Source organism: Barbatula barbatula (assembly GCF_947034865.1).
Source record: "Barbatula barbatula genome assembly, chromosome: 1".
Classification (NCBI taxonomy): domain Eukaryota; kingdom Metazoa; phylum Chordata; class Actinopteri; order Cypriniformes; family Nemacheilidae; genus Barbatula; species Barbatula barbatula.
The window spans coordinates 16487915-16511972 of NC_136766.1; positions in this window are offsets into that span (position 1 = coordinate 16487915).

Below are 24058 nucleotides of genomic sequence, written 5' to 3' on the forward strand. Positions count from 1 at the left end.
GCCATCGCCGCCGCCAGGGAGCGGAGGAGGGTCGAGCCGTCCACCGAGCATTCAGTACCACACCATGTCACTACAAGGAAGAGTTTCTCGGCTGGCTGAGGCACGGACCAGGATAAAAAAGTTTCCTCTCTTCGCTCTCTCGCCTGTGTCGCTCCTTATGCTTCCGTCTCCTTTTCTCTCGTCTCGGCTGTCCATACCCCCAGGCGCTGCGGCCGCCGAAACTGGCCCCCGGGGGGGGGAGTAGATCGTACTCTTGGGGTTTTCCCTCGGCCTGCAAGGGGCGATGGGGGTATGTGGCGAGCAGGGTGGGACGAGGGCTGTAAGGGAGCGTGTCAACTTTTCTAAATAGAATGAAATATGTGATGTCAAATATGCTATACATATTAACTTTTTTATTACTATTATAATTTTTTTTAGCTTTTGACCACCCCCACATACAATATCTGCCTATCCTTGTTATATCGCACACTTATGTCTTCAGCAGAAGTATACACAAACATTGAACGTCTGCTTTGCTCCCTCCAAGACTTCCACTTTTCCAAACACTCTTTTATCTCTAAGTTCACAAAAACGTACACAAATTTGTACAAACACTCATGAAAGGTGACGCAAGGCTGGTGGCTGGATTTGTGTGATGAGGGTATGGGGTGGGGGGATAGCCGTATCTCAGTGTCACAAAGACAGACAGAGAGCAAATGAATGATGCTACTGACTCAAGCGTGAGTGAGGAGGCTGCTTCCATATGTGTGAAGTGTGCTTTGTCTCCCATAGATAGACACAGTGCTTTGAAGTACGAATTGGCCCAGTGGGGTACTAGCTTCTGTCGAGAAGAGACGCTAAACACAGAGGAGGCGAGGGACACACGACTACGCACTACACTATTACCAATACAGGAGGAAAGAGCCGAAAACACAAATCCAATGATAATGTACATTTGTTCCAGAGTATTTAGAGTCTTTGAACGTTTTTTCTGGAGGATAAGGAGATTTTTTCTTGCAGTATCTCACCACTTCAAAGCTGATTCTCAGGATAATGCAAATGATTGAAATATAATACTTTCTGCGGGCCTGATAGCATGAAAAGGAAAAAGAGACCGAAAAAAGGGAATTAAAGCTAATTGGTGTGGCAGGCTTTTATGTAAGAGAAGATGGGTGAAAATAAAGCACTTTAATAGCTGTCAAGTTCATTGAATCAGTAAAGAAGCTGACGGAGTGTTTAAGTTCATATTTCCTCTTTCCGTCTTTTAGGTTTTTGTGAAGCGCAAAATGTCGCAGTACCCTGTTGACATTTGCACCATATCACTCTGTTAAGGGCATGACGAGATAGCAGTCATTGAGAGTCCTGTTGTTATCGTGCGGGCAAGTGTGGCGGGTGAGAGATGGGGAATGTGGGTGTGTATGTGACTGGCTGCACATGTGTATTAGTCAACACTGCAGCGTATGTCTGTCTTTGTGAAAGAGAGAAAGAAAGAAAGAAAGAAAGAAAATGTAAGAATATCTGCTAACAGTTCTGGAAAAAGAGGTCTGAAAGATTATGTTTTCACCCTGTTCGCTCCATCATAAAATAACTATTCTTCTGCACATTATGCAAAGTGTGATTTCTATGTGTGAACTACCCTTTGCTAACTACCCTTCCGGGATGTATGGAAACATGAAGAAATTTTTAAAGTCAGGAACCCAAGGGCTAATTAACTGTAGTGAATTATTCACAAGAAGAAAAAAGAGAGCGGAAAGAAAATCTAAATGCTTGAGGGCATTTTTCAATCAAGATCCCTGTGATTATAACATTTAAGATAGTAAATTAACCCTGATAAGAGAAACAAAATGATATGTGTTTGAAAGAACATCAGAAGCTAAAAGTCAAAGATATTGAGGTCACTAGTTCCATGCTAAATATACATGATGCACATGGTATGGATGAGAGTTAATTTATTTACATAGGGTTAAGTCACCCTAGCAGTAAGCTTTGTGAGATGTGTAGCGGACACAAGATGCTCCAACAAATCCGGACTCTAAGCATTCAATATACCCTGCCTCTGACTTTGGTCTTTCACCTGGTTTATTGTTTCTTATTTCCTTCTCAAGCAACTTGCTTTCTCAAAGTCTGCAGAGATCTTGCCTGAGTCACCTGTACTGTATATCTCAGCTCTTTAGTGTTTCCTAACAAGTCTTTAGCAAGCATAGTTTAAATCATAATGTTTACGAATGATGTGCGAATACTGAGAGTAGCCAGTCTCTTGTTACTGTTCATCAAACTCCGCAAAACAAGAACCAAAACAAAAGTTTACTGAAAAAATTTCTAACATCTAATTGTGTACTACCTTTCATGCATCATCTGTGTTATAGGAATTTAAAGGTTACATATATTTTGCGGCTCCAGACAAATGTTATTTTGGTGGGAGAGGGCCCAAAATGGCTCTTTTGGTCGCAAAGGTTGCCGACCCCTGTTGTAGAGCAAATCATTAGGAAATATGGATTGGGGTATCACTTTTATGCTGATGATGTCCAAATTTACATCAGCTCTAGATCTGACCTTGCTACCACCTCCACAATTCACAAAGACAGAGGTTGTTCTTATCGCCACACCAGCGGCCATTCAGAAAAGTAGCAATTTTAATTTGATTATGTATGATAGTCTCTGTTTAAGCACGTCACCTTGGTGTGATTTTTAACATTCATTTGACATTTGTCTCCTATCAAGACTATTACAAAATCTGCATTTCATCATCTTGAAAACATTGCAAGAATTAGGCCTTACCTCACTCTAACTGATACCGAAAGGCTCAGTCATGAGTTTGTTACTTTCAGGATTGAATACTGTAATGCACTGTTTGTTTATTTTCCAGCTAAACCAATCAAACAGTTGCAGATACATTCAGAATTCAGCAGCATGTGTACTTGCATACACTGCACCTCGTCAGCACATCACTGGCGTGCTTTATAGTTTGCACTGGCTTCCTATTCAGTCGAGTATTGTTTTTAAAACACTCACACTAACATACAAAGCTAGGCATGGAATAGACCCTTCTTACATCTCTGACATAGTCTCCTTACACATGCCTTCTCATTCCCTTCGGTCTGCTGATTCCTTTATTCTTCTGCTCCTCCCTGTAGATTAAAATCTATGGGAGAGAAAGCCTTCTCTCTCGCTGCACCCGCACTTTATGGAATGCCCTTCCAGTCACTATTAGAAATGCACCCACAGTGGTCAGTTTCATGAAGATGTCAAAAACTCGTCTTTTTAAAATGGCTTATGTTGATTATGTTATGTTTTGTTATGATTATTTTATGACTTAAATTCTGTGCATTATTCTTTCTTTTAATCTGTTATTGTTTGCAACTGTTTGGGTCTTAGAAATGTGCATAAATAAAATGTATAATTACAATTATTAAGCTTCTTATGTGACTCAATGTTCCTTCCCAGACCGTCTGACTTTCTATCATGGCAGATTATACATTAGAAAAACTGCTAGATGAAACCAGCCAACATTGTTATTAAACAAGCACACATTATCCTTATCGATAAGGGGTAAGTTATCCTATTGAGACTGAAGATCATGACGTTTTTGGCCTACACATAGCCTATACATTGACAGTGGAGAGAGAGACAGGAAACCATGAGACAAGAGAGAGGGGAACAGGAGCCGTGACGTGAACCCAGGTCCCCAGTTGCGCCGATTCACATGAGTAATTCAATGGGAATTTATGGGTTGGCCGCTTCTCTCTCAGAAAAACCATAAAAAATATATAATTTTGTTCCATTGATTTAATCACGACTCATTGATGTGCTGCTTTTAACGCATTTAACTCTTTGACTGTTAAAAAGATCACTGCCTCTGCTTTTTAAGTTATATTTTTTAGTTTTTATGCGTTTATTTTGACAGGCCTGTACATTTTGACCGTGAAGTATAGGGTGGAGATAGGGGTGCAGGATTGACACACAACCTTGGGTCGTCAGAGGCACAGTTGCGCCATATGACGAAAAGCTGCCAATGAGGTTATATTTTTGTGCATAAAGAAAACGGAAAAACTAAATATGGTTTTTTACTTTTTCTGTTAGTTATGTTGAATGGAATAGTCAAATGATCAGATGATACACGTGCTTCTGCCTTTCTTGATCAAACAGTGTTAAGCCATGTCACGTCGCGACTCAACAAAGACAATAAACCCCATTATAAACACGACATTTGTTACCTCTAGTTGGAACATAATTACAGATTATTAGGAAGTATGTTGTCTTTTTTCCACGTTGCGCACATGTCTGCATTTGCAGATCACACAAAGAAACAACAACATCAAACTTTACTCGCATTATTTCGTAACAAAGTCTTTTACAATGAAAATATACTTACCGGCTGCGAATCTGAAGCGCCAGACAGTCCTTGCAGAGTTTTAACTCTTGGAATTGCTTCACTTTAAAAAAAGCTTCCGTACATTGCCGGTCTTGATCTCTCCCAGATTTGTGAAGCAATCGTTGGTGAAATGCTCTGCACAAACCTGAACATTTGGATTGTACTTCGACAGTGTTGAAAATAAAATGTAACCATTAGTTTTTTGTTGTACGGTCTTTTGGCAGGGCAAACAAAGAGGATTTCTTTTCACAACGAAACACATCGTCTCTGCGACATGGCTGCGTCGGCGATGGTACAATGAGTTTTACAAGACCGGCCACCTTAGATTTGGGCGGTCTTGGTCAAATCGTGTTAAGAAATATCGTAAATTCGCTGGGGTGTGGTTACACAAGGCGTTTCAGACAGGTCTGAGTGAGCATTCGCTTCTAGATGAAATACATCTTTTGTTCCGACAATTACATTTTTGCAATTTTACGTGTCTAATACCCCCACCATGTCCGGCCCCCAGTACTGTTTGTTTTCAAACATTCTTCCAAAAATCTTTCTCTGTGATCAGCAGAACAACAAAAATGTACACAGGTTTGAATGTGAATTTCTTGCAGAAATATGTCATTGTGAGTCATTACTTTTACAGTAAACCATTGACTATGTTTTCAATAAATGTTCAGCTAGTTTTTTATTTGAGCCTGACATATTTACTTAGTTGGGTACAGTTATTGGGTACGGCTTTTTTGTTATAAGTAACATATAAAGTAACATATGTGCACGTGGTTTTGAAGTGTGTTGTGTGTTGATATATTAAAAGTGCAAGTTTAAATAAATTCCATTACTTTAATTCAGCTTATCTGTTTCTTATCTTTGTATATTTATTCTATTTGTACTTCACATGCTGTTCACATTTAGCTAACAGGAGCACTTACCATGGTAAGCCCTGGTTACCCAACTTCCCCTTCCCCAAACTCTGATGAAGCTAATCAGAAACCTATAAAATGAGAAAAATAGAGAGAGTGCGTGTGTGGGAGAGAGAGGCACCAAAAAGTTCCATTGGTTTTGAGTAGATCATTGGGGCTCTTTATTTTTGCAACATCAAAGGGCTTATGTCTGCTTTGATGTGGCAGCATGCTGTTTAAGGTACAGAGTGAATGGAAAGATGTCAAGCTGCAAGGTGCCTCTGTAGTTTGCGAGGAGGGCTCTGCAGAGCAGCAGATGAAAGGACCAAACAGGGTTTGATAATGAATGTCCAACAAGTAGCCCATCTCAGGCAGTGCTCACGCAGCGGGAACCAGAGCTAACCTTCAACGACGCGCACAACGCCCCACACTCCTCCTCTAACGACTAACGCTCACTCACTCCCTCTCTCTCTCTTTAAAACTCCTGAGAAGTAAGCTTTAATCTTCTTGTCAATTAAAACTCAATCAAAAAGCAACCACACAAGCGGGTGCGACCAACGCACTCGGGCACTTCTGCGGCTCCATTCTCTCGCTGAATGACATTTGATGTCTTTCTTTTTGATGGCGACTCTCTCTAAGCTTTGCGCTAATTGGCTTCCAATTTCACCAGACTCGTCTCAATTAGAACATCGCTTAGCAGCTTGCCTCCCCATTCTGTTTGAAGCCATTGTCCACCACTGGTCTTGGCAGAGTTTTAAATCAGCCTCTCAGACAGTGTCAACTCACCTGTTTCTTTGATGTGCTATTTTAGAAAAACAGTGTGATGGGCCGCTAACAGTGTCCTGCAATGTAGTGATGTTAAAATGAAATGGAATTGAAAGCTGATCAAACGTAGGAAAAGGAATTTGAATTGATGGTTTTATCAAACCAGTAGCTGTGTGAATTGTGTTGTCATGAAGGTGTGTGGACTGTACTTATCATACGGTTTTTCATGTGATGAAATAGATGTGAGGCAGATGTCTTTGTAAATAATGTAGCTATTTCAAGCAAGCTAACATAGCCGGGCACTTTGAGTTGAGGCAAAGCTTTAGCTTTAAAGATCAGATGTTTGCCCATATAAAAAAATATGTGGGCTATTTTAGAGCGATGAAAAGGGAGAAATGGAGATACTCAAGACTTTTATTCACCCACCTGTCCCTGGTGTGCTACCATTCAGTTACAAGTATAGATCACACCCATGTCACCCTATGGTGAATTCAGAACCACAGTGAAAATTAAGCAAGAACCTTCAAAAATCTCCCTGAAAGCTATGAGCACAGTTCTCCACAATTTAAGTGCCAAACCTGTTCTCAACAGAAACACGCATCAGATGTGCACTGCAAAAAATTACTTCTTACTTTTTTCTTGTTTTCCAGTAAAAATGTCAAAAAAATCCCTCACAACCTTCAAAAAACTACTTAAAACACACCTCTTCTGCGAATACTTGACAGACAAATGAGAAAAAAAAACTAAAAACATTTAACAGGTAGTGGTCTAGCTTTTGTTGAAATTAGTAATTTTGTTTTAGCAACTATTGTACTATTGCTCTTTGTATGAAATATCGCTTATTGCTCCCCCGAACTCTTTGTAAGTTGCTTTGGATAAAAGCGTCTGCTAAATGACTAAATGTAAATGTAGGTCACGAAACGTATGGTGAGAGAACCCAAGTGCAGACAGCGGATGCAAGGGGTAACAAGATTTTAATAAAATTTAACACAAACACCCTCGATGGGGAAAAACACTAACCAAACTAAATCTCAAAACAGAAAACAAATACGTCCCACAAGGAGGGCAAAAATAAACAATCAGGAAAACAAACAAGGACCTTCGCAATATACGTACAGGGTACAGGGTACAGGGTACAGGGTACAGGGTACAGGGTACAGGGTACAGGGTACAGGGTACAGGGTACAGGGTACAGGGTACAGGGTACAGGGTACAGGGTACAGGGTACAGGGTACAGGGTACAGGGTACAGGGTACAGGGTACAGGGTACAGGGTACAGGAACTCGGAACACTAAGTACAGGGCAGGAAACATTTACAACGAACGAGCACAAGACAATAGACAAGAGGGCATTATATAGGGAGACTAACAAAGGAGATAACGATGGGCAGGTGTGGGTAATGAGACACAGGAGGAAAGGTATACTAGGAAGGAAAGGTGCTGGGCCAAATTACGAGACTGGAGAGAATGCATATTATGTCCTGATTGACAATAATATGTTTCTCTCCACATAAAACACGTGGGTCTGTCATGACAATGTAAATGTGAATTTGTGAATTAAAGCTGCCAATGGGGTCACAAAAATAATCTTGAATTAAGGTTTACCTTTTCTTATTCACTCAATTCAAGATTATTTTTCTTACCCCATTTTTTAAGCACAAATTCACTGAAATTTCATATTTTTGGACTAAATACCAGACTTCTTTTCTTAATTATGGTTATGGTTAATGGTTAAAATAGCCTATACTGTTCATGTGATATTAACAATAGTTTCCATACCAAAGCCGCTAAAGGCTATATATATATATGCTTAAAAATGTCAAAACAAAAAATATACAATATTAATACGAGATGTATAATTCAAAAAGCTAAATCGTTATTTTCTAAATAGTTCATTTATAATAAATAGTTTGGGGCAAAAAATATATTTAGTTACCCCACCCCTCTGCCCACCTGGAAAACCACTAAACTAAAAAGTAGTATTTTAAACGTTGTATCTTCTGAAACAAGTTGGAGTGCTGGGGGAGTGTAGCAAGCACAAAAATACTACGCCATAAGTCCAACTAATTTTTTAACAAGTTCTCCATGCTTAGAATGAGAAACCAGCACGTTCAACAGTGTAAAGAAGTCAGAATGCATGACAGAGCATGTTACCTCTACTTTAAGATTTTTTAATTGTTTTTTACTTTCACAGGAAATTCTTGTATATGGACAGTGCAATGTTGTGATTTTACAAGAATCAATACCCCACATAAAAATGCAGTTGTGGAGTGTGATAAATAAGGAGACAGGAGACGGAGATGCGTCAAGTCAACTTTACTCTCCACTTAAAACAATAAATACGAACAGCGAGTCAACCGGTAAACCCGAAACTTCTAACAAACACAAAACACACCCCCTTAAAGAAACAGTCCCTTGGTGAATGTCTCTTTCCTTTACTTGTGGATCACACCACAGGCCCCCCCAGAATTCACCCATACAAACATAGACATAACAGGCCCGAAGCCAAGTACAACACAGTGCCTAGAAAAGTCAACGTATCACAGTGCCAAGCGGCCATAACGGCTACGCTTAACCGGGGAGGGTAAGGCAAGGGGCAGAGCAGGTTTTGAGGCTGCCGCAGGGGTACTTGGCAGACGGCAAATCCTTGGGGACGTAGAAGTTCACCATACCCAGGAACTCCTGCAGGGACTTCACTGTGCGCGGGCATGGAAAACTGGCGTCGGCTTCCACCTTGGCAGGGAGGGGAACGGCCCCCTGCGGGGTGACGTGGTGGCCGAGGAAGGTGATAGAGGACCGGCCAAACTCGCACTTGGCTGGGTTGATAATGAGACCATGCTACTCGAGCCGGCCGAACAGCTGTCGAAGATGCGCCCGGTGGTCGTCCACGGACGCGCATGCCACCAGAATGACTGGCACCTGATAGTAACCACGCACCAGGTCAACCTTCGAAAAGATAGTGTCACCAGCTAGGTGGGCGGAGAAATCCTGTATGTGTGGCACAGGGTACCGGTCGGGGGTGGTGGCATTGTTCAGGCGACGGAAATCGTCACAGGGACGCCAACCACCAGCAGCCTTGCTCACCATGTGTAGGGGGGAGGCCCACGGGCTGTTGGAGCGGCGCACGATGCCGAGGTGCTCCATGGTAGTGAACTCCTCCCTGGCGATCGCGAGCTTAGCATAGTGTCCACAGGCGTTGCCGGCAATATGCTGTGCTTTGGATAAAAGCGTCTGCCAAATGAATAAATGTGCTGAGCCCCAGAGTCGACCAGCAGCCGCAGGCCGGACAAGGTGTCGGTGATGAATAACAGCTTGCACTCACGGCCAGCGCCCATAGCTGCTAATGAGCGCCGGCCCTGGCTTTTCCCTGGGCTGCAAAACTGCAAGGTTGGCGACACTGCTTGGCCTTGGCCCCAAACCTAGAATGGTAATAACACAACCCATTCTCACGCTGTCGGTGAGCTGTCACAGCGGCTACGGTGTCCGGGTCGTCCTCTGGGGGGGGGGGGAGGATAGACGTGTGATGGTGGGGTAGCAGCGAATGGACAAACTACTGCCGGTTGGCGAGGAAAATCCTCCACAGCCAGCGCCCGGTAGTTTCTGGAGGAAGGGAGGGAGGAACTGGCCAGCACAGTGCGCACAGGTGCTGGAAGCTGCCGCAGGAATATGTGGGCGAAAAGGAATGAGGGATCATTAAAAAGCAGCCAGCATTCTCTCCATCAACTCGGACCGCTTGCCATCGCCAAGGCCCTTCAGGGACAGCAGGCGATCTGCTTTTTCCAGCTCCGACAGTTCAAATAGTTGCAACAGGAAGGCTTTGAGTGCGGCGTACTTGCCGTCAACCGGAGGTGCCTCTAACAGCGCCATAGCCCTGGCTGTCATCGAGGCATCTAAAGCCGCTACTACGTGGAATCAAAATAGACGACACCGCAATTAGCCGCGCAGCTAGCCGCTATTTTTACTGCCGTCGTTGTGGCCATACTTCCACAGTATCCAACTCGCGTTGGGGTCACCAATTGTGGAGAGTGATAAATAAGGAGATAGGAAACGGAGATGCATTGAGGCAACTTTACTCTCCACTTAAAACAATAAATACTAAACATAGATTTTATCCAAAGCGACTTACATTGCATTATCCTATACATTTTTACATAGGTATCTTCAATCCCCTGGGATCGAACCTTTCTGAAATATAACTTACCTCATTGTAATATACCAGTGGCCAAACCTGAATTGTTTTAAACCTAAAGTATTTAAGCATGGTGGACACACCTTCTGATTGGGAGAAACCATGTTGGGTATGACGTCACTTGGGCGGTGTTTCAATGGACCTGTAAAACAAGGGTTGTATTTTTATATTGTAATTTTTTAAGTTTATATTTGAATAGATGATGTTTTATATGCATAATGGAACCAGAAGTGCATATGTAAGTAAGTAAACTTACCTGTAGATTGGTACATCCTGGGTTGTGGTCCTAGACTATAAAATGGCTGCCAGAGTTGGACATGTGCTCATCACTTGCCATGGATTAAGGTTTGTTTTGATTTGCTGTGGGAAGTACACCACAAAATAAATTCACCGCCACTGGAATTGCCATGGTCTCATTATGCCTCCGATCGCGAGTGCCATCCCTAACATATACTATTAATTTCAAAATTTGGTACTGGTGTCAGATCGATACACGATCGATATTTTAGTATAAAGTTCATAAGCATACATTTTTGAATGGACACAAATAATACAATCAAAATTATACTTATAAAGATATGTGAACACAGAGGAAAGCCTTGCTACTATCATTGCGGTTATATTTGAAAATACATGAAAATGCAGATTTTTGTTCAAAACGATTTATTGCAAGTTGTTTACAATCAAGCCATCAACCTTTAATGAAATTTAAACGCGATGACAGATGCCTGAATTCTGTTTTGTACTTGTTGATGAGTCGCCTGAGTTTCAGTCAACTGATATTTAGCTTATCCGCCGCATGTGTTAGTTGCAGTTTGTGATGCACTATGCAACTAGCTTTTGTAAATAAGCTAACGTTAACTAATTAAGTAATGTTTTGATATCTAACATATTACATTAATGAAACAAATAAACCTGTAATCAGCATGTTTTGCCCAAAAAATACTTATTAATGAATCAGCATCAACTACATTAAAGAAAATTATTAAAGTGAATAAAATAGACTACTTACTGAAGTTCAACAACCACTGATGAACTGAGCCGCATACCTGACTTTAGTGTGTAGCTTAGGTGAGATGAACAGGGAATGTAGGCTGTGGGCCAAACCACTGTGAGGCAGCGGATGGGCACTAAACAGTTACATTTTCTTCTATTTACACAGTTATTTTTGGTATTAAAATGTATATTTCACTATATACAGTGCGATTTTTAACGATTGTGGCGGGGGCCCTCGGATGGGAGGTGGGGGGTTGGGTACGTGTGTCCTCCGTTCCCCCCAGGGATTTATGCCCATGTCTCTGTATCAATATACAGCACCCCAACAGTATAGTGCAGAGGATGAGCAACCTGTGAATTCATGATGTAAAAGAATCAGCGTATTCTTACCTGCGTCTGCTCTTTGATTAAACATGAGCAATAATTTAGCACAGATTAGAGAGATTCAAACTAAAATATCGATCTTGTCAGTCTAGTATCAGTCCGACACCAATACCAACGTTGGTATCAAATCTTCTTTCTTTTTACGTCTCCATTGAGAGCGCCATTACAGTGAGTGACTTGTTTGATGCTCCAAACATCCGTGTTGTGTTTGTTACATGTTAGAGGACATTTCTGTTAATGGTTCAAAATAAAACTTCTTGAAAAAAATTGCGGTAAATTGCTGTCACAACAGCCAAGGAAAGTGCAGAAAACCTTAGGAACGAGTGTTACCACATGACACAACAACAGCGTAAATTCAATGGCATTTAAAGACAGCTTTGTCTTACGATTACTGCATTCTGCACCTCTCAAAAACATCTCAACATATTGTTTACTTCGTTATTTAATTTATTGTTATTGCATAGAACATTACGATTAACAAATTAAGCATACATCCAGGGCTTAGTGACATTACAATAATTTATTATAATATAAAATGTATTAAATTTTAATATCACTGTTGCGCTGTATTCAAACATTACATTGGTATTCACATTGGATGACGCAGGAAATGCACACTGTTTAAAATTATTGTGTATGTAATGTATCTATTTAAGTGTATGTTTGGCCAAGTCAGCATTGTTTATCTATAAAGCACGTTTAACAACACAGCAGCTGTTTCGCCACATGACATAACAGAACCAGTCACACTGAAGCATCCAGATGTCTCCAATACTGCGTTATTTTATAAAAGATCCAACGCGATGTGATCAGGTTTATTAATATCTGGTGAAGGTATCAAAACCTTCCCGATACATTATGACTCCAATGTTAAGAACACTGGAATCAGCAACCTCCACTTTAGAAATGTGAACGGTTGATGGTTATGGCAAAGAATTTGTCAAATTTTAAGTGTTTTTTATAAATGTAAAGCTCTTGGCCGTCAACATACATAAGATGATATATCAAATGTGCCTAATGGCTGGAGTTAAATGTCATCATCGCAGGAGATGTAGCTGTCCAACTTCATACGGTGTAGCACCTGTGAAATAATTTAGACACTGCTCTTTGACATTATGCTGTTTTGAATGACATAAAAGTATTATAACATTAGTTTAAAAGCTTTCTGTCATGATCACGGGGGTGAGACACAGACATAGGACCCAGGAGCAGAGAGCGGGTAAGGGGTTAACAGAAACAGAAAGACCCACGAGGGGGTAACATAGCAAAACATGGATACAATAACATGAAAGGACTAATACTAACTACACTTAAACAAGACTAAAATTAACTATTAACTTGAACTACACTAGACTAAAGTTACTAAACTAACAAGACACAGGAACTCACCCAACCATCACAAAAACCAGCACAAGACACAAGGGCATTAAATAAGGGAGCAAAACAAGAGGGGAACAGGTGAAGGGCAGAAATCAATAATGAGGAAACGAGAGGATGGTAACAGAGACGAGACCGGAGTGAGTGTATGGAAGGCCATAACTGCCTCTCTCCACACAAGATATGAGACTGTCATGATCCTGCCACTAAACCAAGAGAAACATGACAATATGCGGCAGAATCATGACACTTCAGGCCAACTTGGCAATGCCTAACTAATGGGATCAAGCGGTGAACCGGAAGTCTGAAGCATCAGCCATACGCGCATACGCAAGGCATAATGGGTCATTTCGCGCATCAATATCAGGATCGATCCGCCCTAGTGTCAAACTAAATTCCTGGAGGGCCACAGCTCTGCACACTTTAGCTAAACGTCAGCATTATTAAAAACTTCCAAGTAGGTGTAGGTTGGATCTATAATGTGCAAAGCTGCGCCAATCCAGGAATTTAGTTAGTGTCACGGGGTGTGGACAGAACCCAAACGCAGGCAGCAGAGTTAAATAACAAAAACTTTATTTAAACAAAAGACCCTCGATGGGGAGAACATGATCTAAAACAAGACAAAAGTGTAAACTAAAACTTCCCACATGGGGAACAAAACAAAAGTCCTATGAATAATAAATCAACAAAATCCACAAACTTAGAACAGGAACAAACACGATAATCCATAGACAGGAATAATCCAACAAGGTGACGTGAGGAGGTACGATAATGACAAAATGACAATGAACCGACAAGGGACAGAGGGAAAACTGGGGCTTGATAAAGGGAAAACACTAACAAGGACTGATGACACAGGGAGAGTGGCCACAGGTGACAAGGATGAAACACTAAGGGAAAGCTAACAGGAGGATTGCACGAGGCAGGTGAGGGGACTGAAACACTAAGGGAAGGATGGATCAGGGCTGGAGACAAGACTAACACTAATGGGCTGCTAACAGGGAAACAAGGGGGCGGGGCTAAAGGACGTGACACCGGAGAGAGAGCATGGCTTCTCAAACCAAAACAATGCTCTTTCTCCACACAAAACACATGGGACTGACATGATCCTGCCACAAGACTCGAAAACCAAGACAAGGAGAGGCAGGATCATGACAGTTAGATACCCCAAATGTTAAGTCTCATTCGAGAAATGAGCCAAAGCGACTAAAAACAACTGTAATATTTGTCTCTTATTTTTGTATTTTAGTTGCTAAGAACGTACAATGAATAATCAAAATTTTATAATGAGTAAACAAAAATTTTATGGTAGAATCGACAAAACTCTATTGTTAAAAACAACTTATTCGTTTGGTTTGACTCAATAATTAAAGCAGAATCTCTTGCTTCTAAACTCAAAAAGTTAAGCATTGCCAACTAATGAATTTTAAGTAATAGTGCTTCTCTCAAAACTTGCTTAAAGAGAGTGTTGCAAAAATGATGCACTATATTTAAGTAAATTCAGCACAATATGTCGTCACATATCAATAAATCAATAAAGTCACTCCCCATGTATCTCGCTCCAAATTAAGAAGTTTAGAGTGATACAATTTAAAGAGGGAAATATTTAGCTGCTAAGTGTTTTTTGTATTGTATTGTATATTTATATTTAATTATATTACATTTAAATTGAAAACATATTTAAATAATAATTATTTATTAATATTAAACATAGCATTTAAATTTAATATAACTGTATGTATAAATACATGGTTCAGTATATAAAGGTTTTAAACTAATAAAGCCTACTATCTTTTGATCTTTTGTAAACCTATAAATACATGCAGTTGATTCACTTGCATCGTTTTTATTATTATTAATAATAATAATAATAACAATGTATGTAAAGATGCTTGCTACAAAGAATATAGTGAAAATTAAATCAATAAATTGACCTAGCTTGATACAAATTAACGAATGTTTCAAGAACATTATGCTAACCTTAAACATATGTTCTATTAACATTGAATATTGCATTGGACATCTGCATTTGCAGATCAATAAATGCTGGCTAATAATTACCCTCTATGCTGTAAACCAGCGATTCTAGGATTTTCATTTTAGGGGGGCTCAGCCCCCAATAAGGGTATGATTAAAAAAATATTATTTGACTATTTGGGTAGGTTTGTATACTACTAACCTTATTGCTATCCACTATTTCATTGTATTCGATAAGTGTATGTATAAAAATACAGACAAAACATGTATTAATGTAATTGTCTATTGGAAATATGTTTAATCTGTTCTATATTTATTTCTATTTATTAAAAATAACAACATGAATTATCAATTTGCCACTTCTATAAATCTTACTTAAAATAAAACACAAATCCCTTTACTCTACTCTTACTCTAATGTATCATGATACACTAATGATTCATTATTACTTAATACAATAGGTGTTAATCGCTTCATTTTTGTTGGAAGAAAAAACAACTACCACACCGAACCGTGTATTGGTCCAGTAACATTATGTAAACTGCAATTACAAGAACTGCACCGATGCAGATGTCATATCATAGCTCTGCTCGGCGCCCCTGCGGATTGAAAAACCCACTGAATCCATGCAGACTCAGATCAGGAGAGGAGCCTAAACTTTGACGCAGCGTGCCGCCGTTACAAATTTGTTTTTAAAGGGGACTGAAGCGATCACAAATTAATTAATCAAATAATTTTTAGGGGGGCTGGGCAGAAGTTTAGCCCCCCTAAAAAGGGTCTAGTGACGCCCCTGCTGTAAACCATAAAATAAAGATCCAATAAATAGATCCCAACATTGACATATGTTGTACATGTCACGAAATGGTGTGGACAGAACCCAGATGCAGGCAGACGAAGGTTTAACAAAAAACTTTATTAAATAAAACACCCGCAATGGGGAAAAACAAGAACAAAAACACACTAGAAAACAAACACTAGAAACAAAACACTTCACAAAACCGAAACAGGGTAGTCCAACAAGACGAGAAACAGGGGATACTACCGTGAGCATTGATACAAACACCGACAAAAGATAAAGACAATAGATAATGCACCAACACTGAACAGAGAGAAACTGAGACCATATAAAGGGAGACACTAACGAGGAGTGAGTACATGGGGAGAGTGGTGACAGCTGATGGGAATGAAACCCTAACGAGGTGAATTACAAAACAGACGATGGGAATGAAACCCTAATGAAATTACAGGAGATAGGAGGGTGGGGCTGAGAGACATAACAGGAAGACACGTGGCATTAAGTAACAACATAAAGCCACATGTCTCCACACATAACACAACAGAAACCCGAAAGACGTGGCAATGTCATGACTCTGCCCAGGGAGCTAGAAAGCTCGAGACAGGAAGGACAGAGTCCTAACATTACCCCCGCCCCCAGAAACGCCCCATGGCGTCTCAAGGGAGAAACTTCAGCGGGCCAAAACACCAAAGCACAAAGACAAACACCACAAGCACAACACAGAACAAACTAAGGGGAACATAAGGGAGACTATGAAGGGGTTTGGGTGGGTCAACAAAAACAACAAACATGGGAGGGGGGGTGGGGAAATGGGAGGCCAAACCTTGGGGACACCAGGAAAGGGTGGGACAGGTTGAGGAGACTTGAAACAACCGGACGAGACCGGCGGGGACTTGAAACAACCGGACGAGACCGGCGGGGACTTGAAACAACCGGACGAGACCGGCGGGGACTTGAAACAACCGGACGAGACCGGCGGGGACTTGAAACAACCGGACGAGACCGGCGGGGACTTGAAACAACCGGACGAGACCGGCGGGGACTTGAAACAACCGGACGAGACCAGCGGGGAGTTGAAAAGGCTAGGGAGAGGTGTGTGTCCAAGGGGGAAAAAAGTTTGAGGTGATGCTGGCCGGAGAACTGGCTGAGGCACCGGCTGGAAGTCCGCCTGCGGAAGGACCGGTCTGGACGCCTGCTGATGGGCAGGTCCTGAAGCCTGCGGAAGGGCAGGTCCTGATGCCTGCGGAAGGACAGGTCCTGACGCCTGCGGAAGGGCAGGTCCTGACGCCTGCGGAAGGGCAGGTCCTGACGCCTGCGGAAGGGCAGGTCCTGACGCCTGCGGAAGGGCAGGTCCTGACGCCTGCGGAAGGGCAGGTCCGGCCGCCTGCTGAAGGGCAGGTCCGGCCGCCTGCTGAAGGGCAGGTCCGGCCGCCTGCTGAAGGGTAGGTCCGGCCGCCTGCTGAAGGGCAGGTCCGGCCGCCTGCGGAAGGGCAGGTCTGGCCGCCTGCGGAAGGGCAGGTCCTGACGCCTGGGGAGAGGCAGGTCCTGACGCCTGGGGAGAGGCAGGTCCTGACGCCTGGGGAGAGGCAGGTCATGACGCCTGGGGAGAGGCAGGTCCTGACGCCTGGGGAGAGGCAGGTCCTGACGCCTGGGGAGAGGCAGGTCCTGACGCCTGGGGAGAGGCAGGTCCTGACCTGCGGAAAGGCAGGTCCTGACGCCTGCGGAAAGGCAGGTCCTGACGCCTGCGGAAAGGCAGGTCCTGACGCCTGTGGAAAGGCAGGTCCTGACGCCTGCGGAAAGGCAGGTCCTGACGCCTGCGGAAAGGCAGGTCCTGACGCCTGCGAAAAAAGGCAGGTCCTGACGCCTGCGGAAAGGCAGGTCCTGACGCCTGCGGAAAGGCAGGTCCTGACGCCTGCGGAGAGGCAGGTCCTGACGCCTGCGGAGAGGCAGGTCCTGACGCCTGCGGAGAGGCAGGTCCTGACGCCTGCGGAGAGGCAGGTCTGGAAACCTGCGGAAAGGCAGGTCTGGACGCCTGCTGGATCGCTGGCTGTGAACCCGGCTGGAGAACCGGCAGGAGCGCCGGCTGGGCTGGGTTACGTGCCCCCCTCCGTTGCCTCTTCCTCTTCTGCCGAGCCAATCTCCTGGTAGTCGGCTGGAGGAAGGAGGTGAAGGATGGGGCTGGCTCCGCGTTGGAGGCCTCCGAAGAGGACCCCCAGGACTCTCTCCTTCCACGCTTGCCCTGAAGACTGGTAGGTGGTGAAGAGGTTGCAGGGTCCGAGGCTGATGGTGCGGTGGTGGTCACCACCCCAAGCTCCAGGGTATGATCCTCGGGGATGGGGCCCAACGGAGAAGACAACCTCGGACAGACGGAGACACTGGGCTCCGGTCGGCTCATGGCGAACTCGAGCACACCCTCGAAGCCAAGCGGTCTCAGCCTCCTCATCTCCGCAGGCGATAGGGGGACCCTCAGTCCGCTGTTGAATGCCGCCGTCACCTCTTCCTCCCCGAAGAGCTCCTCCACTGCGGCTTCCAGGAACCTGTCCAGGTACTCGTCCCGGTCCAAGTTCCCCTGGCGAATGCTGGAGAGGGGACCAGGCTGGCGAGGCCTTGCAGGGAAAATCGCCGCCTGCTGGGTTCTTATGGGTTGGTGCATTCTGTCACGAAAGGGTGTGGACAGAACCCAGATGCAGGCAGACGAAGGTTTAACAAAAAACTTTATTAAATAAAACACCCGCAATGGGGAAAAACAAGAACAAAAACACACTAGAAAACAAACACTAGAAACAAAACACTTCACAAAACCGAAACAGGAAACAGGGTAGTCCAACAAGACGAGAAACAGGGGATACTACCGTGAGCGTTGATACAAACACCAACATCAGACAAAAGATAAAGACAATAGATAATGCACCAACACTGAACAGAGAGAAACTGAGACCATATAAAGGGAGACACTAACGAGGAGTGATTACATGGGGAGAGTGGACAGCTGATGGGAATGAAACCCTAACGAGGTGACTTACAAAACAGACGATGGGAATGAAACCCTAATGAAAATACAGGAGATAGGAGGGTGGGGCTGAGAGACATAACAGGAAGACACGTGGCATTAAGTAACAACATAAAGCCACATGTCTCCACATATAACACAACAGAAACCCGAAAGACGTGGCAATGTCATGACTCTGCCCAGGGAGCTAGAAAGCTCGAGACAGGAAGGACAGAGTCCTAACAGTACACAACACTAAAAGTTAATATTTAATATTTATTATTATTAAGTGAACAAATGTTACTATTTGAAAATGTGTATAAAATGTCCGACGTCTCTTTATTTATGAAAGTTACATGAAAGTTTCAACTTACACAGTAAAGGAAATTTATGTTGTTTTTGAACGCCCACTGCAATGCCTTGGAACGCGCAGCAGTCTCTCAACCGGAGGACACTCATATGCTCTTGTGACAGTAACGCTTCAATGTAAATGTTTACACTGTATGGATCAACCCCTATCTACCATCTAGAGCATTATGTGTCATTCACAATGTAGAACATAATAAATGTGCGAACAAGTGGCTGATATGAGGCGCCACTTCCTCAGCTCTACAAGTGAAGTATGTATCACTGCTAGCTACTGCCCCTTCTACTTTCCCAATAGGATTGTGGAACTGCCAATCTGCTGTGAACAAAGCTGATTTCATTACAGCTTTTGTTAAACATTCTGGTCTTTCCATCGTAGCACTTACAGAAACATGGATCAAACCAGAGGACTCTGCCACTCCCGCTGCCCTCTCCCATAACCACACTTTCTCCCACAGCCCTCGCATCACAGGAAGGGGTGGAGGCACCGGTCTACTTATCCCCAAAGACAGTTTCATGCTGTTACTATCACCCACCCTGTTAAAAGTCATTTTGTAGTTATATATCGTCCCCCAGGTCAGCTTGTACATTTCTTGGAGGAGCTGGATGTATTTCTTTCATCCTTCCCTGAGGATGGTACTCCTCTGGTGGTACAAGGTGACTTCAACATCCACATTGGAAAGCCACAGGCTGCTGACTTCGTCAACCTGACCGCCTCATTTCTCCTCGAGCAGGTTTCCACATCAGCAACCCACAAGTTTATTGGATGTACTGCGTGAGCATCGTGCCAGCCTCCGGTCAGCTGAGAGAAAATGGCGCAAGTCAAAAGACCCTGCAGACCTCTCTCTCTACCAATCTCTTCTCTCTACTTTCTCTGTTGATGTCACCTCTGCAAAAACAGATCACTACCACTCGAGGATCTGCAACTCTCCGGATTCTCGAACGCTCTTCAAAACCTTCTCTGCTCTCCTCTGTCCGCCTGCTCCCGCACCTTCATGGGAGTTAACAGCTGTTGATTTTGCATCGTTCTTCGTAAAGAAAACTACTGCCATCAGCAGCCAGTTTTCTACGCCACCACCTGTCGAACCCGCCCACATCCCTGACACGTGTGTGCTCCCCGCCTTTTTTCCTCTGTCTGAAGCTGATGTTTCCAAGGTCATTGGTTTCAACCACCCTACCACCTGCCCACTGGATCCCATCCCCACCCATCTCCTCCAGGCCATCTCTCCAACAGTTGTGCCTGCTCTGACCCACATCATGGGTCTGTATGACAGCTGGAAAGCTTTAAATTTTTGACTGTGAATTATTTAATTTATTTGTTTATAAAACTATAAATGCTATAAATGAAATTTAAAAACAGTTGAGACATATGTATTTTTATAAAAAAAAATATATATATATACTCATCTAAACACATCTTTGTTACATAAAGTTTATACTCGTTAAGATGTTTGTTAAGACTTTTTTGCATATATGAATTCTATTACATTGCAAATGGTGTAGGCTGTATTTAACCTCTTTTTTGTTCCTTCTTTCTATGTTCCTTAAAAAATCTACTGGTACTTTTAATGGAGACTCTTTTATTTTTGGAAACTGCTACATTTGGAATAATTAAAAAATTCAGTACACTACACAAAGCATGATCATTTATTTGGAACAGAGGATGAAGGTCTGCTGTGACAGAGATTTAAAATGTTTGGCCATAAACAAACTCCCGATCGCTCTGGAAAGAGTGAGGAGGTGAAGCAGCCAGCATTTTACATGCGGTTTTAGACCCGACATTTGAACGGCTCTTCGCTCTGTCACAGTTAAAACTAAACTCGGTTCATGCTCGGCTTCTATCAATAACAACTCTTTTCGTAACATCCCCTCTCGTCTCTCAGCTATGTCCCCCAGAGCCTCAGCGCTTTCTCCCAGTTTCACCCGATCCCTTTCACCGGACCTGTAACATTACGGACTGCACTCCCCATAATTCCTTGCACCTGATTACCCCAAGATTTATATTTACATTTACATTTAGTCATTTAGCAGACGCTTTTATCCAAAGCTACTTACAATGAGTTCGGGGAGCAATAAGCGATATGTCATAAAAGAGCAACAGTACATTAGGTGCTAATACAAAGTTACTAGTTTCAACAAAAGCTAGACCCCTACCTGTTGAGAGAAGAGGGTTAGTGTACTTTTTTTTTCTTTTTCATTTGTGTGTTTTAAGTAGTTTTTTGAAGGTTGTGAGAGATGTGGTTGACCGGACCGCGTTAGGAAGAATGTTCCACCAGGAAGGAGTTGTGAAGGAGAATAGCGAATGCTATATAGTCCACTATATGGTGAAGAAGTAAGTGAGTGACGATTTCAGACACTGACGTAATATAACCTGTATCTGACAGCATTCTGACTTACGTTTAAACTTACCCGTAAACGTACTCTTACTCTTAAACTTTCCTGTAGTTCATTGGTTAGAGCATGGCACTAGCAACGCCAAGGTCATGGGTTTGATCCCAGGTATCACACTAACTCAGAAACAAAGAAATAGTATAATATAAAGTGTCTGCTAAATGCTTAATTGTAAATGTACACTTTTAAAGTTCTACATGTAGTTATTACTCCATATATCATTGTAGGGGACACCTTCCGCAGGGGGTTCAGTCCCACACCAGCAGTCACCGTTGCTCGTGCCGTTGGATCTCTCTTAGTTCCCATTGAATGAGATCATGTCGCTCTGTGTGAACGGGGCATCAGGTGTCAATGAGCTTCTGGTATGTATTTCTGGTACGAGTTGAAATCTTAACTTGTGTAAGGCACTTTTGACATGCGTTCATGGCAATCACACATCCCAATGCACATCATTCGCGTTTCTCAGTATGAGTTCACATCTATTTATGCTTTGTTTTAAATACAGTTCATAACAAATCACTGACAGTCCAGTAATTGCAGTGAACCTATTGGTGTCCATGACCTGGGGCATCCGTGGCCTAATGGTTAGAGAGTTGGGCTTGTGACCAGAAGGTTAGATTCACAGGGCTGGCGGCTAATGACTGAGGTGCCCTTGAGCAAGTCACCTTACCCCTACTTGCTCCCCAGGCGGTGCAGTGATAGGTGCAGCTGCTCCGGGTGATGTGTGTTCATTACTTGCTGTGCGTTTGTTCACTACTCTCTGGGTGGGTTAAATGCAGAGGTCACATTTTGGGTATGGGTCACCATATCTGACAAATAGGTCACTTTCACTTTTTATTAGTGCTTTGGATGAATATTTCACATAGCTGACGAGTTTGAAGCCAAAATTAGGATATCAGTCATATTCCCTTCTCTGTTGGGATGTCCCTACATTGTACTCCTCTTTTTCTGAATTAGAGCTCACAGCAAGGATCAGGGAAAATTTGTGCAGCATTGCAACTGCAGACCAAGTTGCCCTGCCCCTGTGTAAATTTGTAATTAAGAGAAAATGTGAAGCTGAATCCTGAAAAATTGCATCTAGAGAGTCTGTCACTGAAGGTAGGATTTTAAGATGTATGCTCAATAAATAATATCATTTTTCTATATAGTAGCCTACTTCAGCTCACCATACTAAAGGACAAACATTAAGTAAGAAATAAAATGAATAGATAGTTTACCTGCTACTGTTGCTTTCGTTTTTATTTCCAAACGCCTTTTCTCCAAAATATGACAGCAAAGACTGGATGCTCTCTCTGCAAGCTGAAGGTGCACTCGTGTCTGGGATGTAAAGCATATGCAGCTTGCTCAGAATGATATACCTTTATGTGCTACATATATTACCTGGTCCTAAACACACTGCTCTCCATCCAGTACAGTCTGTAATTCAGACATTAAACCAGCATTGCGATCATTAATAGTAAAACATTATCTGCCAGAGACTGTTTGAGAGTACTATGTTTTAGCGTTCATCAGCTGGAAAAATCGCTCTGAAAGTGATCCAACGAAAAAAACAAAAACATTTTATCTTATAGTTGTAATGTGAACCCCAGTTTTTTTTTTTTTTAGTTATAATCACCGTGTGAACGGCCCTTAACTCCTTGTCGAGAACAGAGATGCTCTGCGTGGGGGAGAGCTTGATCTTGTCCCATGTGAAAGGCCCTAGCCGAAGAGGAGGACCTTGTACTGGTATACTCGTCCCACTTTGTCTAGAAGTTGTTTAGAAGGCCCAGTTGGACTCAGGCCGAGCCAGGATGTGTTTAATGGCATTATTCAGCTTTTTTACCACTGAGAACTGGTATACAATCCTTGATGATGTAGCTTTAGGAAATGGATATTAAACCTCAAAACCATACTTTATGTTTATGTTTATATCCTTGACAATGGTTCCATGAATTGTATCATTAATCATAAACTATATTTATTTAGGTGGAAAAACCCTGCAGCTTTATGGTCTATAAACAAGACAAGCAAATCCATCATTTTCCTGAAGGATTCTGTTAAAACTATTACTATAAACTTCTTCTAAACACAATCAGAATTTTTGTGTATTTGCCAAAAACATTGCACATCAGATACAGACGAGTAACATTTGATGAATTTGTCCAAAGGCATTTAGTGGACAATCCTGAAGATCCATCTGATAACAACCACTGGCAGTAAAAGTGGTGAACAATGGAAAAAAATACGAACACAATCCTTCATGAATGAAAAAAAATGTTCACATGTAATTATAATATTGAACTTGAAATTTATGATGTCAGTAATATAAACTGTAAATTAAATGATTACGTTGTTGTTGCTCTTGACAACAATGGCCAGCCAATTAATTTTGAACAAGTTAAAGATGTTGCCAAAGACGTTAAAAGTATACGAAGCAAATAAATGGATGATGAAATTGGATGCCTTTAGTGCCATGAGTGAGATCATTCAAGCTGCAGCCAATCCTGCAACCACAGCCTTTAGTGGGTTTGTTGAAGGTGCGACGGAGATATAAGTGGGTTTTAAAAGGTACAGCCAAAAGTGCAATCAAAAGAGGTGAGGATTAGAGG